The 13939-nt window shown below is 43.5% G+C and overlaps 1 protein-coding gene across 2 annotated transcripts in view; it reads right to left on the minus strand.

The window, feature by feature from the left end:
* Asic2 (acid sensing ion channel subunit 2) overlaps nucleotides 1-13939 on the minus strand; it is a 1070182-nt gene that overhangs the window by 817113 nt on the left and 239130 nt on the right. The gene's annotated exons all lie outside the window — the stretch shown is intronic.

Below are 13939 nucleotides of genomic sequence, written 5' to 3' on the forward strand. Positions count from 1 at the left end.
TTTGTTTTTTTGTGTTTTTGTTTTTTTGTTTTTTTGAGACAGGGTTTCTCTCTGTGGCCCTGGCTGTCCTGGAACTCACTCTGTTTACCAGGCTGGCTGAGAACTCAGAAATCTGCCTGCCTCTGCCTCCCAAGTGCTGGGATTAAAGGCGTGCACCACCACTGCCTGGCTGGCTCTCTTCCTTAATGAAATGTCTCTGCTTCTACCGCTACTCATGTGTCCCAGTCTCTGGAGGACAAGAACATAGAGATTCTGGTGCTACCAGAAACTAACCCACCCACAGTGAATGGGGTTTGTCCCAGTCCAGCTTGGTGGCCAAGTGAGTTTACTGGGGTTACTTAAAGGAACATACGTGACTCAAAAGCAGATGTGTCACCAAGATGTCCCACCCCTAGCATGATTGATGACATATAAAGCCTGCAGCACCCCCGTTCACTCTAGCACCCCAAGATAATGGCTGCTGGGGCATGAAGGAATGGTAACTAAAATCTCATGTGAGGATCTGGTGTCCCTGCTCTCTTGTTCACAAGGGAATGCTAAGGTGTACATTGTCATAAGCCTAGCTGTCACCATGCTACTCTGCTTACTTCTTCTCCATGTCTGTGGACAAGGTCTTCTGTAAGTTGCCTGAGCTGACCTAAGCTTGTGTCACATCTGGAAGAAACAGCTCCACTACAATTGTATGCCAGCAACACTCTTCACCCTGTGTGGGAAACTGGGCTCCTATCCTAGGGAATTTTATAGCCTAAGTCAATGAGGATCTGGCACCCAGACTCCAGAGTGTCTCTGGGAGTGAAAACAGTACAGTCCTTTGGAACGGATCCAGCATGTGCCTATCAATCGGCATTCCAAAGAGATTTGTCCCTTTGTGCTGCAATAATTCTGAGCCAAGAAAATCATCTAAGCTATTAAAAGAAGGAGAATCCTGGTAAGTCCAAAGGTAAGTCATTTTTATATTAGTGTAAGAGCAGAAAATTGAACATAATGTCAAGGTTAAGCTGTATGGGAGCAAACAAGGCATGGGTGGTATACCCATGATAGTGCTGAAATTGTTCATTTAAAAGCCAGGATAGGGACTGGGAGGTGGGTCAGTGGGTGAAGTATTTGTTGTGTGAGCATGATAATCAGAGTTCAATCTCTAGCACCTAAGAAGGTTAGCTCTAGATTCAATAAGAGATGAATCAATTGAGCAATCAATCAATCAATCAGTCAATCAAATAAGGTAGAGAGGGATGGATAGAGGGAGTCTACCAGGCAATGTTAACTTCTGACTAATACACATGGATGCATTGATGAGCCTGTCCACTAATATCTCTCTCTCTCTCTCTCTCTCTCTCTCTCTCTCTCTCTCTCTCTCTCTCTCTCTTACTCTTGCTCTCTCTCTCTCTCTCTCTCACACACACACACACACACGATTATTAAGAGTTTCAATAATTCAGAAAATATTTAGGTTCCATTGTTAAACAAAGAGCTCAGGGTTCAAAATTGCTATGTGGTAATATGTCTATGGGATCATACTTTTCATCTTAAGCATAGTCATTTTTCAGCTTTCAAGGCAGTTTTGTACATATTTCTTAAGTCACAACTGATTTACCCACAACATTCTATAATGTTTTTGTTTTATTTTCTGTGTATGGCTGCTTTGCCTGCATGTATGTCTGTGTACCACTTGCAGGCCCGATGCCTGTGGATACCCAAAGAGGCATCAGATTCTCCAGAACTGAAGGTACAGATGGTTGCAAGCTGCCATATTGGTGCTGGGAATCAAACCATGCCTTGTGAAGGAGCAGCCAGTGCTCTTGACTGCTGAGCCATCTCTCTAGCCTCTGTTCATCCCATTTTAAACACAGGGAGACTGAGGAATGCTGAGGGCTCCCTATCTCATAGAGAACTTGGTCAGCTTGCCTTACAATCATGCAGAAAGTGGAATAATCATCTCCATGGCTTTAGAGAACGCATTTATTTACTTTATGTTTGATGCTAGCTAATGAACTTCAGCCGGCTCTTCTTTTTTCCTGCTGGAGAAGAGGGTGAAAGGGCCACCACTGATTGAATTAAAGCAATAATTTTCCACAATTGCCTTGGTTTGCTCTCCACTGCTACTTTGCTATGCGGCAAGGCTCCCTGTGCTCCTTTGCAATTGATTTTGTGTCCAGAAATGCCTTCTTGCTACAGCCTCATGAAATATCCCCTCTTGGGACTCTCGGTGATGGTCCCTTCTTACTGAGACTCAATCAATGGCAAGGCAACCTGGATACCTGGGAGATAGTGGAAACAGCAAGGTAGTATTTTCTTTCTGCACAAGTCAGTACCTTTCTGCCTCTCTAGTTTGTGATGCACGAGATGCCCGGTAAAGCCTTACAATGAAGGTAGGCTTGAGCTTGGACCACTCTGTCCCTGCTTCCCCAGACATGCCTTAGACACCCTGATCACTGTTCAAGACTTCCCTTTAGCCAGAACCTTGTCCCTCATATTTTCTGCTCTCAAGAGATTTCAAACTTTTGAGGCCCAAAGAAAACATGACCTCCTGGGTGTCAGAGTCATCTGCCCCATTCTGTATCCTATAACCACTTTGGACTACTCCCTCTTGCTGTTTGTAGCACTCTTTAGTATGGCATAGCTTTATATCCAAGTCTTTTCTACAAGGCTGGGAACTCTCAGGACCAGAGTACAGATGATTCCATTTAACCTTCCCCAAGGCATTTCAGCTGTTAGTCTCTTAAAATCTGTCTTATAGATCCGAAGTCAGGTGTGGGTAAGCACTCAGGAGAAAATAGCTGATAAATGTCAGCGACCATATTTGCGCTCACATCTGCTCGTGTGTCATTAACTTGTCCTGTAATGTCCAAACCTACCTTCCACAGCTGATGCAAAAATCAACTGTCCAGAAAATCCAGGAGTTTCCTGAAGTGTCCCCTGCCCATGTACCTTTGCATGCTTCTCTGGCAGCCAAAGAGCCACAATACAGAGAAGAGTGATGGCTTCCCAGTTAGCAGTTCCATGTGGCTGGGAACTCCTAGATAGAGAATAGTAGATGGTCAGTTACTTCCTCAAAGATTTCCCGGTGGGAGAAAGAAAGAGAGAGGGTACATCAGATGAGTAATGGCCAAACACACCAGCTCTTCTCTTTCCAGCCCATCTTTCTTACTCATTCCATGAGTAAGAGTTTCAAAGTTTTCCTTTGGGCAGGAGTGGCCCCTAAACAGTCCAGGACTAGCATCCTGATCTCACAGAGTCAGACAATACCTGGCTCAATCAGATGGTCCACCCTGAATCACTTGTGCTTATAGGACTGCTGAAATAAGGAAGGCCAATGAGCGGCCAGGAATGCCTGGCTTGTCCATACTGAACCACAGGGCATAGGAGGCATGACAGAGACATGGTTGGATGGATGGAGAAATAAGCAGAGTAACACTACTTGGACAGATACTTCTCATCTTGTAATTACAGGTGACTCATTTAGCCTTACAGCATCTTTTGTTTTTTTAAAGATTTATTTATTCTTATATCTAAGTACATTGTAGCTATATTCAGACACTCCAGAAGTAGAAGTCAGATCTCATTACAGATGGTTGTAAGCCACCATGTGGTTGCTGGGATTTGAACTCAGGACCTTTGGAAGAGTAGTCAGTGCTCTTAAGTGCTGAGCCATTTCTCCAGCCCGCCTTACAGCATCTTTTAAAAACAATTTGGGATTTATGTTTCTCCAAAGGAAGAGAGCTAGACTAAGACACAGGGAATCCCAGACAGAAAACTGAGGCTGAGAACCGCATGACTCTGACAGCTGCTTGCAAACTCTGGAAGGATTAAGCCCCACCCCACCAACCCCAGAAATGGAGTTCCTGGTCCACTCCTAGTGGACCATCTACTTCCATCTTGCAGTCATCTACTTCCTCAAAGGACCCAAAGGACCACCAAGCACTTATTCAAAGTGCTTCTCAAAGTTATTTCTTGATTACTAGATAATCAGCTGATTGTTAAGTCACCATTCCACATTAGCTATCCTCCACAGTGTCTTGGTTATCTGTCTCATTGCTGTAACAAAATACCTGGTCAAAGCAACTTAGGGAAGGAAAGATTTGTTGTGTCTCACAGTTGGAAGGTGCAGAGCATCATGGGAGAAAAGTCTGGCAGCAGAAGCTTAAGCAGCTGGTTAAATTCCACCCACAGTCAGGTAGCACTAAACCATGAAAGCTGGTGCTCAGCTCAGCTCACTTTCTCCTTTTTATTCATTCAAAGCAGAGGGAATGATGCCACCGGTAGTTAGGGTATGACTTCCCACCCCAATAAGCACCCAATAGAGCTAATTCCTCACAGACATTCTCAGAGGCTAACCTACCGTAGGTAATTCCTCACCGGTGTAGCTAGGCTCTTATCTCTTTGGTGATTCTATATTTTGTAACGTTGACAAAGAGTATTACCCATCATAACCTTGAACTTCTTTCTCTGTTCTTTCAGTACTTCTGGAATTGGCAAAGGGGACGATTCAATGGTACTCATGCTGTAAGTTTCCTGCAAGTCTCTGTGCCTTCTAGCTAAAGCTCCTTCGAAGCCAAGAAAGGAAGGAGGAAAGAGTCCCAGGCAAAGGGACATGACATGCATCAATGTCTAGGGGCATATTAATGATGTTGCACTGTTTTTAAAATTATGCTGATTTTTTTTTTTTTTTTTTTTTTTTTTAGAGATCTCTTCTCGTTATGGTGAATGATGGTACTTTACCATTTATGTGCTGATTTAAAGTCCCCATTATAAACACACACATTTCTGAAGGAAGAAAAAGGGAGTTAATTTGAATAAGAATGTTCAAGTTAATAGGAAACATGTGGGCATAGAACAAATTGCAAAAGCCTGGAAATAATCTAACATTTGGACAAAAGCTAATTATATCCAACTACTCATTTGGAAAGTAAGACTTAAAGGGCAATGAGTTTGCTGGGGACCACTCAGGCTACAACTGGCTCTCCTAATTCACTCTCCTCTGTGATGGCCCCACACCACAGTGTGTGCGAGTGTGTGTGTGTGTGTGTGTGTGTGTGTGTGTGTGTGTGTGTATGCATATGAGTGTGTATGTGTGAATGTGTGTGAGTATGGGTGTGTGTGTGAGAGAGAGAGAGAGCATATGAGTGTGTGCCAACGAGTATGTATGAGTGTGTGTGCACAAGTATGTGAGTGTGCATAATGTGTGTGAGTGTGTGTGAGAGAGTGTACTGCATGAGTGTGTGAGTGTGCATGAGTGTGTGACTGTGTGTGTGTATGAGTATATATGTGTGCATGTGTATGTGTGTGTGTGTGTGTATGTGTGGCAGAGTCTCCCTGCGTAACCCAGATTGATCTCAAACTAATGATTCTTCTGCCTCATTTCCTCAAATTCTTAGATCTAGGCTTACAAATAACACTTTAAGGACTCCTTTAACACCCGTCTTATGTCTATTAAGAAAAAAAATGGCACACAGAGAATACAGCTTTGTAGAGTACTTTCTTAGCATGTGCAAGGTCATGGATTAAATTTCTAGCAATACACACATATGCTCACACGCACACACACATCAATGTTAATGGCAAAGAAACCCAGTAGGTGGGATGCATAAAGAGGTATTCTGAATTCCCCAGCAGTGAGCTGCTACTCTTAACATGAGTGGGGTCAGCACAGTGACAGGTAAGTTTATCATGTGGCTGAGCCCGGGTACAGAGAAAAACAGCCCATTAGGAGCTCGGCATACAGAAGAATGGTCGTAGTCTTCAAAACAGAACACTAGTAAAGACCACAAAAAAATGCCTAAGAGAGGAAAATGAACCTCTCTCTGTAAATAAATCCACGGCTTGCAAACAAAAACCACACCAGATAAACCAACTACAAATACGCTCCTAGAAAAGGAGACCAGATGTCCCTGGAATCATTTTAATTAAATTGTGAGTCAATTGCAATCCAGGGGGTGGGGGACTGAAGAGAGTAGAGTTTTGCTTTCTAAGACTGCCAGATGCAAAGTCCGATTTCCAGACTAATGTATCCAGGGTGGGAGAGGGTTTCCAAAATTTAATTACATATTGCCTAGCAACTGAGAAGATGAGTGGGTATGGAGTCAGCAGACCTGGAATGGTACATATAGGATGTTGATGCCCCAGGTGGGAGAAGGCACATCGACATCAGACTGTGGTCAGCATGGCGATGTACTTTCTCCCCAGGAGCTATGGAGACAGTTACAGAACCATAAATTGTAAGTCTAATCCTGCCCCATTTCCCTTGCACAGGCTAACCCAGCAACCTGGCCCAACGAGGAACCTGCTTCCTTCATTTTTCACAAGAGAACCATTAAAAAAAAACTCGTATAATGTAATAGATGCTGTTAAAAATTCAATGGTACAGAAATGTATAAAGCTGCAAGCAAAAACTCTCCTGCCAAGTTGAGCCACTGTGAACAACTCCATGCACTGAGTTTCTAGAATTCTCCAATCATTAGTGATCTCTCTCTCTCTCTTTCTCTCTCTCTCTCTCTCTCTCTCTCTCTCTCTCTCTCTCTCTCTCTCTCTCTCTCCCTCCCTCCCTCCCTCCCTCCCTCTCTCTCTCTCTTTCTCTCTCTCTCTTTCTCTTTTTCTCTCTGATCTGAATGAGATGACCCTGATCCTCTGCATATTGGTCCCAAATCTACCATCTTTAATCTATGCAAGAAGTTTGCTCAGCATTCTTTTAGGAATAACATTTTTTTTTTTGAGGCAGGGTTTCTCTGTGTAGCCCTGGCTGTCCTGGAACTCACTCTGTAGACCAGGCTGGCCTCGAACTCAGAAATCCGCCTGCCTCTGCCTATCAAGTGCTGGGATTAAAGGTGTGCCCGGCAGAATAACATTTAAAAACTGAAATGTAACAAACAGAAAACTCCACAAAAAGTCAAAACACAGAGCAGCACCAGCCCTCATCTCAAACCTTCATTCTCAGTAACACTTCCTGATAACCACTTCTCCATCTTCTCCAAAGAAACACAAACATGCATTGATTTTGCTTGCTTTCGAGCTTCATAGATATTGACTCATACACAGAGTGTTTGTTTGCATCTGGTTTATTTTTATTTGCTCAACAGTTTTTCAGCATTCCCTCACAGGTTTTTCTGTGGCCCTAGTTTATTTTTGGTCTTATAATGTTACATTCCATAGTCACACAGTACCTGATTTATCTATTCCAATGTTGATGAACTTTTAGGCTGCTTCCAGTTTGAGGCCATTACAAACAGATATTTAAAAATAATAAGGGCTCATCACAGAACATGTGATGTGAATGCCCACATTCAGCTATTTATTACAAACCTTGTATCCCACCTACTATTGTAAGCACAGTGTCTCCAGATAGAATGTTGCTTTGGTACACAGCCCTAGGCACACCTGTCACAGAGCACACGCAGAGGTCAGAGAACAACTGACAGGAGTCTGTTCTCATCTTTCACCTCACTTGAGGCAAGGTTTCAAAGACATTTCATACTCCACAATAGCTGGCCTGTGAATTGTGGTCCGCGTGCTTCTCCCCGGTCTCTGTCTTGCATCTTATCATAGATGTGCTTGGGTTACAAAGGCCTGATACTATAGCTATATTTTTCACATGGCTCTAAAGATCTAAACCCAGGCTTGTGTGGCGTGCACTGTCACTCTGTAAGACTTTTTTTTTCCAGCCCAAGGGCCCCATTCTTTATCCTAGGCTAGCCACAAATTCACTGTGTAGCCTAGAATGGTCTAAAACCCTCCTGCCATAGTCTTACAAGTCCTGGGATTACTGGAGTCAGCCACTGCACCCCACTTTCTTTTCTGTGTTTTAAATGCATGTGTTTGTGTGGGACTGTGCATGTGCTTATGTGTATAGTGTGATGTGAATGTGTGTGGAAGCTAGAAGACAGTGTCAGGTGTCACTGTCAGGAACGTCACCCACCTTTTTTTGACATGGATCTCTTATTGACCTGGAGTTCACTAATTAGAAGAGACTGGCTGGCCAGTGAGCTTTAAGGACCTTCCTGTCTCAATTTGGCTAGTTCTAGATTATAAGCATGTCCCACCAAGTCAGTTGCTTTGGCATGGGTGTTGGGGATCAAACTCAGGTCTTCAGGCAAGACAAACACTTTGCCAACTGAGACATTCCTCCAGTTTATTATTTTTAATTTTAAAAGTAGAAAATCTATGCCTTTAAAAGCATCAGAAAAGACCGCATGCTGTAGTTTGGTTGTCTCCTTAGATTTCCATAACAACCTTACAATAATCTCTCCATTTATCAGATGGCAAACTTAAATCTTAGAAAGGATAAAGTTAACGTGCTAACACTGCACAGCTAGTCAAGGAGATGTGAGTTTGCAAAATGTCTCCATCTAATTCCCACAGCTAGGCTCTCTTGCCACCCATCAGACATTGTAATGAACAGCAGGGCAATATTCCAATTGGGGGTGTTTTGGAAATTATCATAGATACAGGACATGGACCATGAGAGTAGAACCTGGAGAGCTCTCTGTTTGGAATCTCTTAACGATGTCTTGGCTCTGACAGCTTTCTAAAAGCTTCTCTGCCACAGGGGAAAGCCCAGTGACCAATTCCTGCACTCTTCCCTTTATCCTCCCTGTCACCACAGAGAAGAAAGTGCAGAGAGATAGGGATGTGCCAGCCTCACCTGATGTCCAATCCTGCTTCAGTCCACTGAAAGCTGAACAGTGAAGTAGGGCATGCTACTAATGGCTATTAAGGTGACTTATATAAGAGGCAAAGCTGACACATGAACTCACACCAGGACTGAGCTTTCAATGAGAAGGTTTTTCTACAGTAAGCCAATGAAACTATTTGCTCGGAACAAGGATCACATCCAGTTTTTGTTCTCTGAATATTCTAAGTACAGGTATGTATTGCATGCCGTTTCGGTTAATGGCATAGCATATATAGAGTGGTATAAACATAGACCCTGAGTATACAGTTGGCTATGACATACAGGTTTGTAAAAGCACATTCTATGATATTTGCACAATAACATAATCATCCAGAAATATATATTCTAAAAAATGTATCCACCTTGTTAATACGTAATCATATATAATCATAGTGTTGGTAGCCATACATTTATATGCTGCTTAAAAATTAAATTGTATTTATTTATTTGGCACCTATTTGTAGTGAACCAGCAAACTTCTGAGATATAACAAACATTTCAGACTTATAAGTCGCACACTGTCTGGAGTACACACTCAACTCTGTCACTGTAGTGTGAGAGCAGCCACAGGTAGTGGATGCATTTGTGCTCTAATTAAGTGTTATTCACAAAAGCAGGTGAAATAAGACTCTGGAGAGACACAGACAAAAGAATGAAGTAGGGCCCATACTTCATACCTTACATGAAAAGGAGCGCAAGTGAATCATAGAGCTAAACGCACAAATGTAAAAACTATGAAATTCTTAGAAGAAAATAAAGTCTCTGAGACATTTGGTTTAGTCAATTACTATTCAGGAATAAAAGCACAGGTATGGATATAAGAAATACATGAAAAACATGACAGATTGGACTTTATCAACACTAAGACTTCTACGGAGTAAAACTTATACACGCCAGAGATATATATGCTCCCCAGACTTCTGAGAGCATGCTACAAATCAGAAATAGAAACCTAATGTAAAAAGGGACAAATGATCTGAGTAAACGCTTCTTGAACAACATTAGAAGAGCATCAGACAATAGCAAGTGTTGGTGAAGACACAGAGAACATGGAACCCATGTACACTATTGATGGGGATATAAAAATGGCACAGCTATTTAGGAAAGTGATGAGGTAATTCCTCCAAAGGCTACCATAGAACTAACACATGACCCAGCAGCCCCAATTCTAAGTATGAACAAAAGAGAGACAGAAACATACTTCTACATAAATCTTGTCCACGAATATCCACAGTAGAACCATTCCATTGTCTCACTAGAAAAGCCCCAATGACTATCAACTAGAAGATAAATACACAGAATGTAAAATGTCTACAAAGCAGGAAAGTGTTCAGCCATAAGCAGGCATGTACAGACGCACTGGAGAATCCAGATACATTGTGAGATCATTCTGAAGCTGGAAGGCCAGTTGTAACCCACCCCACCATATAATGTATGACTGTATGAATACATACAAAGAAATAAAATGCTGCTGGGCATGGTGGTACACACCTTTAATTCCAGCATTCAGGAGGCTGAGGCTGGTGGATCTCTGAGTTTGAGGTTAGTCTGGTCTACAGAGCTAGTTCTAGGACAACCAGGAATACACAGAAAAACCCTGTCTCAAAGACAAAAAAAATTATATATTAAATATAACAGATATATAAAAAATATATATGCTTCAATAAATAATATATTATAATTATATATGTAATATAAAATCATGAATATTAAATAGATTTTTAGATAGTATAGGCATAATAATATAGAATATATAATACATATATATAATTATATATGAAATATTACATATAATATTAATACCTATATAATACTAGGATTAGGAAGTCTACAGAAACAGAATGGAGACTAATATGGTTGCCTGAGACTGGGGGTGAGGGATTGGGGGAGAGGGAATGTGACTGCTAATGCATCTGGGCAAGCATGAAAATGCCTACTATTGATTGTGATAAAAGCTACACAACCCTGTGACTGCACCGGAGGACCTCCCAGCAAAGACTTGATACAGGGGAATTATCTCACATGAGCTGATAGCTGTTCAATTGTTCTATTGAAACACACAGCAGGCAACAGACTGTTCTTGACCTGAGGGCTATAGTTTATAGGACACTAGGTACAGTGCTAGCCACAGAACACGAAGTACACCCTGGTCTGTTGCAGCTCAGTCCATGGTAGAGAACATTATCCAACAATTAGAGGCTATAATAGATGCTTCAAAGGGAACATACTGGAGAGGAAGGGATTGGATCAAACAGAGCCCGGTGGATTGTGATGTGCTCTGTATGTTTTTTTTTTTTCTCCTTAAGTGCTTCATCAAAGGTTTTCTCTGGCTGCTGTTTGGAGACTAGGTGAGGAGAGCAGAAATAGCTAGATCTGCAAGAAAGACAGACTAAGAGATAATGAAGAACCCCGTCAAGGGCAGTAGGTTTGATAATAGACATTTAGAGGGGCCAGGGAGGAGCAAAACAAGATGAATAACTAAAAACTAGGTGGAGGGAAGGGTGTCTTCCTGAAGGAATTTGCTGGGGGTTAAGTATCACAGGACAGAGACCATATATGCCATATATGTACTTGTATATGGAGGATGGGTACCACTTATCAGTGCTCACATAAAGACTGATTTTCCACGTGTGTACAGTTGTAATAATATTTACCTGCTTAGCACCCTGAGGTGTAAATGAGTCCATATGTGTAGATCTTTTAGAATAATGCCTGGCACAACAGTTTAATACAATCACTGGTTAAAATAGACTCCTGAAGCTGGGGGCTATGCAGAGGCTTCCAGAGTGTGAATGGGAATTAGGAGAGGAGATTCCCCACTTGCAGACTTGCCTGGATGCTGGGTACGCATCCCCATCCCTGTCCTATGTGATGCTCACATAGAGTATGGAGTATCTTGGCCAGTGAAGGGTGGGGTGCAATGGCTAATGACTGAAGCCCTGAATGTGGACTTATTGACTTGAGTTCACTCCTGTTTTTCACCACCTAGGTGATTTTGAATCAGTGACTTCCTGCTTCTATTGTGGCTCTCTCCCATATTATGAAGGATTCTGCACTGATAAAAGAGCCATTGTATGAAGATTTGCTGAGTTGTTTTGTCAGTGCTTTTAGATACAAGGTTGCCTTTAGATACCAGGTTGCCAGCCTGAAGCGTCTGTGATGAAAGGCAGGAGGCAGCAAGCCTTGTTAGGGACAGGGAAGAGGCCTGGGGAAACTGCTGCACCTGCTGCAGAGGCTCTCTTCTCGTAGGAGACATGAAATGTTAGGGGGAGGCTGACAGTCTCTTCTGGCTGGGCTGGAGCACTTCCTAAAGGCAAATGCCTCCACTGAATGAGCAGAGGGGTCAGGCTGCAGCAAGTTGGCACCCTGGGCTAATTAAAAGCACTCCGCAAATGGAAACTATTTTGGGATGCACTTGAAGAAAACAACCATCATTTCTTATCAAAGCTAATTGACTCTAGCAGGGATGAAGGGAGTTCGTCACCCCACTTCTAGCTTCTCCCAGGTGTCACCTCTAGCCTCTTTCTTGCTCAGGATCATCTTGATGGTCATCTTTCCCAGTACTCATAATGGGGGAATGGGACCCCAAAGGACCAGAATCAGCAGAAGGACAGGGCATGTGCAATGTTTTTCTCCCATTTCCCCACCTGTCTCATGCTTCTCTATCCTAATCTGAAGCAGCCTCCTCAGAGTGTGGTTCCTGTCCCACAGTCCTGGGAGGATGTGCTATCAGAATTATGGGAGGAAGCAAGGATGCTGGCTGCAGGAACAAGGAGGCTCATGAACATGCATGGCTGGAGGGGCTAGAAAACAATCCCTGGATGGCTCTGAGGAGCTGCAGGCTGACTGGTGCTGAGGCGGAGCTAGGCATTGAGTCACCTGGAAGAGGATGATTAGTCTGTCAGCTTCCAGCATCTCTGGGTGTGGTGAGGTCTGGCGCTGAGTCATACTCCTAAGAGGAGGAGGAAGGAGGAAGGACCCCTGAGCCATGCTCCCTACTCTGCCCCTCCCCCATAACCTGATCAGCCCTCCTCCTCTCAGCACACCCAGGGGTCGTTACTGAAGGTGGGTGATTCTCCCCAGCCTGCCAGATCTCCGATGGAGAATGTCTTCACCCATCTCCTGTAGAAACACCTATGAAAGAGTAACAGTCTGCGGTTAACTCCTGTGTCTAAGCTCATCTTAAGTATCATTTTTACCCAGCCTGAGACTCTTAGAGCTGAGCTAAGTGATGGACATGCATTCAGAGTCTGAAGTCACTGAATCCCAAGATGAAGCTAAGATCTGACAGCCTTAACCAAGGGACACTGTGAAGAACAAGGCACAGTCCTAACACACAACTGAGACATGGTGATGGATAGATTAGTTCCCTCCAGCTCTTCCCCCCCACTTCCACCCACCCACCTAGCCATCCATGCTCCCTCATTCCCTCTCTCACTCCCTCCATCATTCATTCATTCATTTATTCAACTGATGCAAGGTGAGTGACCCAGCTCCTAGGCTCTTACCCTGACAGGTACTTTAGAAGATGCCAGCCATAGAGGGATCAATACAATATAATTCATGCTCCCATAAAGCTGTGTGATCAGAGACAGGTTAAATCTGAGCATGCAATTTAATACACACATTGATCTCAGACAGTAATTACATGCTTCAAAGGAGCCATATAGCAGTGGTGTTACAGGTGGGGCACTGTCTACTTAAGTCCCAGTGGTGTGAAAGCACACATTGGGTGAGGCAGTTATCAGAGCAAATGAAATATAAAAGGGACATATTTCAAGGGCCTCAGGCAAGACCCGGGCATAGATTCTGAGAGTGGGGCTGGAGAAAAGACAGAGAAAGTAGGAAAGGAGCCAGAGAGCCAGGAGAGCCAGGAGGCTCTGGTATGGGTACTGGGAATAGTCCAGCTCTTGGACCGTGATAGGCAGTCTGTGTTCTGGTTGAGTGAGGCTTACTCTGGAGACCCAGTAGAAAATCTTACAAGGGATAGAATGCTCCCAGACATTAGGCTCCTGACACCACAAGCCCTCAATTCCATAATCCCGTGGCTAATCAGTCAGGTAGGCAATGCCCCAAGCTCCTGGTATTCTGTCTGTGTTCCACCCCCACAGTTACCTGGCAACAGCAAGGTAGCCAAGCCCACTATAAAAGGGACTGCTTGGTGCCTCCTCTATCTCTTGCTCGCTCTCTTGCCTCTTACTCTCACCTCTCACCCCCTCTCTCCCCTTCTCTTCACCCCCTCTCTCCACGTGGCCATGGCCCCCTCTACTTCTT

This window comes from Mastomys coucha, unplaced genomic scaffold (genome assembly GCF_008632895.1).
Source record: "Mastomys coucha isolate ucsf_1 unplaced genomic scaffold, UCSF_Mcou_1 pScaffold5, whole genome shotgun sequence".
Classification (NCBI taxonomy): domain Eukaryota; kingdom Metazoa; phylum Chordata; class Mammalia; order Rodentia; family Muridae; genus Mastomys; species Mastomys coucha.